This window comes from Clinocottus analis, unplaced genomic scaffold (assembly GCF_023055335.1).
Source record: "Clinocottus analis isolate CAN_PGR_092001 unplaced genomic scaffold, fCliAna1.0.p SCAF_20, whole genome shotgun sequence".
NCBI classification, from domain to species: Eukaryota; Metazoa; Chordata; class Actinopteri; order Perciformes; family Cottidae; genus Clinocottus; species Clinocottus analis.
In genome coordinates, this window is record NW_027175932.1 from 7,171,697 (window position 1) to 7,177,178 (window position 5,482).

At 44.7% G+C, this 5,482-nt stretch overlaps 1 non-coding gene across 1 annotated transcript; it reads left to right on the plus strand.

Annotated features, from left to right (window-relative positions):
- The first annotated feature begins 313 nt into the window (after window positions 1-313).
- On the plus strand, window positions 314-424 carry trnal-caa (transfer RNA leucine (anticodon CAA)). Its single transcript has 2 exons — window positions 314-351; window positions 379-424. It is a non-coding gene; the product is annotated as a tRNA-Leu (tRNA).
- Window positions 425-5,482: the final 5,058 nt, after the last annotated feature.

Below are 5,482 nucleotides of genomic sequence, written 5' to 3' on the forward strand. Positions count from 1 at the left end.
TTTGAACCCACGCCTCCGTTTGGAGACACGAATGCCCTTTGCCTTGGAAGGAGTTGACCCTGGAGTATGGCGGCTTAGACCACTCGGCCATCCTGACAACTGGATGGTGAGAAGACTGGTGTCCTCACGCTTCCCCTCATCATATGAAAGCTGTGCTAGAGGCTAACTGATTACAAGTGATTACACAATGCAGCTTCCAGTGGCATCGCGCTAATCACCGAGCATTAACACCTAAAGATTCAGAAACTGCTCAATGGACTACATTTTACATGTCTATTGACATGTAAATTGTAACCTCTTGCTTCTAAGACCAGTCAGGGTGGCCGAGTGGTCTAAGGCGCCATACTCAAGGGTCAACCCCTTCCATAACAAAGGGCATTATGGTCTCCAAGTGGAGGCGTGGGTTCAAATCCCACTCCTGACACAGGTTTTACCTGCAGGTTTCATCTCTGTGTCCTCGGGCAACAAGAGAGCTCCACCCTGCAACCCTGACATTATGCTTAGTTTCGTGTGTGTGTGTGTGTGTGTGTGTGTGTGTGTGTGTGTGTGTGTGTGTGTGTGTGTGTGTGTGTGTGTGTGTGTGTGTGTGTGTGTCGTGGCAATGGTCAACTCAGCCTCAGACTCTCAGTGACGCTGCACAAGCTATCGGCGATTGTGGACCACAGACACTGGCGTGTGTGTCGGGGCTGATTTGGATTATTTGTTCATCGGTGAAGAGAAACCTTTTAATCTGAAGCAAGCAGCTCAGCTGCAGACGCTTTTATACAAGTTGCTCAAGGACTCCAGCTTTTTGATTTCCATCCTGGTGTTTGAGTGAGTGAATGAATCAGTGGCATTCTGGGGAAGAGGCCTAATCTGTTGCAATCTTTTCTCTTGGTGCGGCACTGTCATCAAGGCACATTGCTGGACTGGCTGCCATAGCTACAGGCAAAGGTCAGCTACTGATTTCAGTGGCAGCTGATATCAGAAAGCCCTTCGTATTGTGTGTGCGTGTGTGTGTGTGAACAAACACTTGCTTTGTCTTTGAAGAGGTCAAGTTTAATGTCAGTTGTATAGTTCCCCAAACTCTAACTTTTCTGCAACACTCCTTTAAAACACCACACAATGTGGGACTCGAACCCACAACCCTGAGAAGTACGCTGCAATCAATTGCACTTGGAAACCGGCAATGAAACAGCCATTTAAGTAATAATTCCAAGTTGCAAACTCAGGTAAGATTTATCCAGCCCGAGTTTTCCAACATAAACACACCTGACCGTACAGCACGATGCACACAGTTACCAGTTAATCATGAGTTCAACGCTGTTTACTTTATGTAGCGTTTTATGGTATGTGTGTGTGTGTGTGTGTGTGTGTGTGTGTTGTGACACAAGCTGCAACGTTGTACTTGCCCTCTACATTTAATACATTCAGCTGGTTTGTGCTTCATTGCAAGCATGCGCTGTTGTGTTGAATGAGATTTTCAGAAATATTCCCCCACATGATTCTCCAGTTGTTCATTTAAAGATGATTCCTTTTTATTCTCTTCCTTAATGTCGCGGTTGTCATAGATGTAGGTCCTGTGCAGAGACTTGCCAACAAACATCAGTTAGCTGCAGGCGTCCATTTTTATTTACGAGCCAATGCACTGGGACGCATTTAGACGGTAAATCTGGAATACTCAATCTGAACCAGAGTCTCCTGCTCGACCCAGTGAGCTCGTTTGAAGACAGACCTCAAAGGTATCAGTACTCTGATATCCTGTGCATATGTGTATTTGGTCTGGATTTCAGATCTCTGATATATCCTAACAATGATAGTACAATATGTTTTTTTACAGGTAACTAATTCCTGCCACATGACCTTAAGTGGCTCAACAGGTTTTGGGTGGTGGCTGTGTGTGTGTGTGTGTGTGTGTGTGTGTGTGTGTGTGTGTGTGTGTGTGTGTGTGTGTGTGTGTGTGTGTGTGTGTCCTGCATCCCCCCGGCTGTGTTGACCCATTGTAAATCATTTCACCCCGTCACTGTCAGCCAGTGAAAACACAGCAATGAATGAAGCTGTTCAAATCAGCCGGGTGGTCCTCGGCACGTACACACACAGTTTGGCAAAAACAGGTGAGCAGCGTGTGTGTGTGTTGAGTGTGTGTGTGTGTTAAGTGTGGATCGAGAGGGATGATGGTGAAGAAGAGAGGAGAAGAAAGTGGAAGTCGAGGCTCAGAGAAGAAAGAGTGAAGAGAGAGAGAATGGGAATGTTTTTGGTCAGTCAGATGAGAGGAAACACTGCCTCCTACTGGTCATTGTCTGCAACTACAACAGATCAAAGAAACTATGGAGAAACAAAACAAGTAAATTCAGCTGTAATTTTTTTCTCTCACTTCATTTTAATGGCTGCGTCTCTTACACCTCATTGTTTTGTTACTGCCTTTCTGCTTTGTATCCCTGTGTGTTTAAAATCCCACAGACAAAGACCTTTTGAAATAAACTGCATGAAATGAAAAAGTCAACTCCACAAACGGCAACAGAGAGATTTAAATTATTCTTTCACAGTGCTTGATGTTTGCGAGTCATACCACATAATAAATCATCTGCCTATGATCCACACGTCCTTAAAACAAGTGAGTTTTCAGCAAACACATCAGCAGCTAACGGCTTCTGGTTCTCTGTGGTTCAGGTGTTTTTGAAATCTTGTCCTCATCTTTTGTCCCCCACCGCCCCTCAAACAACTTCCTATTTCGTCAGATTCCTCTCTTTTCCCGTTGTTTCTCTCACCCTGCTGTGTGTGTGTGTGTGTGTGTGTGTGTGTGTGTGTGTGTGTGTGTTGGATGGGCAGTTATAATATAATGAGATTCCCAGTGCCCAGGTGCTCTTGCTAGATAATTACTGAGTGTGTTTTTCTGTAGCCAATCTCTGAGCTGAAGCAATACCAAATCTGTCAGCACACACACACTCACACGTCGACACACTCACACACACACATACACGCACTCACACACGCACACGCATGCACACACACGCACACACACAGGGGTAGAGGGAGATAGAGCATCAAATTAAATGTATTCCCACTATCTTGTTTCTGATTGCCAGCTAGCTGCTCTTGTTCTTAGATTTATTTTTTAGTCATTCCGTCATCAATCCTCTATTTGTCTCTTCCTTTCCTCCTTTCTCTCATCTCTACGTTCTCTTTTCTTTTTCCAATTTCTCTATCCCACATCTCGTGTAGGTGCGAGCGCAGAAGATGAATCGACAAAACGTTCGTGCAATGTCTGGAGAAAAAAGGGGTAGAAGCAGAAAGCATTGATTCACACGCACACACACGCACACACACACACACACACACACACACACACACACACACACACACACACACATTTTTGGTTTCAGAACACATCCATCACTGATTGGCTGAAATGATTTATTAATAAGTGTACTGACTGTGGAGGTGGCCTGTAGTCAGGGCTGACAGGACCGGAGCACTGCAATGCGTTAAAAGAGGATACTGACTCTTTGCCAAATGAGCTTTTAGATAACGAGGAGAGCGCCGCAGTTTCGCCTCCTGTCTGTCCCGTTTCTCCGTGGTTTTACTGTGCTGAACGACGTTCTGCTGTCCACCGAGCATCCCCAGACTGCAGTACAGTGAAGATGAAGACGTTGTCTTTCTTTCATTGAGAGAAGACAATAAGCAAGTACTCACCTCAGTGTAACTTTGTACTTTTACTCAGCTACTTTTTTTTAAAGTAAGGAAGGTCCACGTCGGTCTGTTGTCAACCCAACCTCCACCCCAAATGTGTTGTGAGCATCCTCTTCACCATCCTCATGTCCAGGTGACTGAATGGAGAATCCACTGTGAGCGTATACAATCATAACGACTACTTATCATAGCAAATAAATGAACACTCAAATATCAGTCTAGAAAGCCTGGGGCTGAATATTACGCCTCGGATTTATTTATTTGATGTAGCTGTGATTTGAAGTCTTTGCGTCATGAAAAACGAAAAGGTAAACAAAGTTTTTTCAGTTGAAACAATGTCCCGTCACAGTTTAGGGTTTATCCAGGCCAAAAGAGGGAAAGTCAGTTTGCAGCTTTAGTGTGCACGACTTTGGGATCTTTTGATGGAAGATGAATGAATTGATGTCGAGCTTGCAGCTATAAACAATATTGAATCCATAATTCAGGCTATACAATATCCATAAGCACCATAATAAATCATGCAGATAGTTCATATGCTGAAACGTACTTGTTTCACTCCTCCAGAGCAGGTTTCTGGGGACAGGTTGGACTTTGCGTTAACCTCACCTCAGTCATGTTCGAGGCCAAGCGCGGCCTCACGGACTCGCTGAGTAAAGTCAAGTAACAGCACTTCAACCTGCGGAGGAACTTCTCGCCCTCTTTCCCCCGCTCATCCTTCAGTAACACCGGAGGTGTCTCAGCAATAGAGAGCACTTGGCTTCTCTCCGAGCCTCAAACAAGCATCCATCTCGCAAAGCTGCTGAATCTCCGTCTGCTTGTGTTTGAATCAATGAGGGATGATGGAAGAGAAACAAAATCAGTTTGAGTCCGGGCTTCAGAACGCGAACACTGAATCAACAACGCTCTCCAATCCATCCGTCACCACGATCAGCTGCTCAGAAAGCTCTCCCGCTCGGCTAATCTTTGGGTACAAAAGGGTTAAAAAAAACACTTCTGTGGCGGCGTATCTCCTGAATTTCATCCTGCATATTTGAACACACGCAGCAGCATATATTTCACATCAGCGTCTCCCGAAGCCGAGCTGCTGAGTCGTCTGTCAGAAGCGCACGCCGCCTGAATCCAGATCAGAATTGTGTTATTCATTACATTCAATAAATGTACAGGGATCTGTCTTCTTGGCATTGGAGCAAGGACGACTGTATAGCAGCAGCACTGTGACAGCCGGACCGCTTCGTCTCATCCGGTCTCCTCGTACACCAGTGAAGTGTGTTTTATTCTTTCATTCAGAGACATCAATAAGGATCTTTTGTGATTTGTATTGAAATATGAACTTTCACACTCTACAAATGCATGTCACATTGTCAAAACGGATGTTTTCTGTATATAAATGCAGATTCATTCTTCATTGCAACTCAACTTTGTGCTTCATGCATTTTACCTTTTTGTAATTTAAATATTGAATTGACCTTTTTACTTGGGTTTACAAGACACCACTGTCATCAATCACCATCTACATAACATGTATACCATTGTAGATAAACTGTTCATGTATGAAATAAAGAATGTTTTGCTCCAATTGTAACGGTAACGTCCTCACTTCTCTCTCCAACTAACTCAAATGTGGGTTTCCTTTGGTCAGGAGGGTTGAAGTTTTAAAAAAGTGCTGCTGCAGTGACAGTGGACACAGACAGAGGGCGCTACACCACTGACACACTGGACACTTGAGAGAGGAGGGAGGTGACAGGAGAGAGTGCCAGAGAGAGGGAGAGGGGAGAGGGACGCATAGAAATGGGGAGAACAGAGAAAGAGAGGA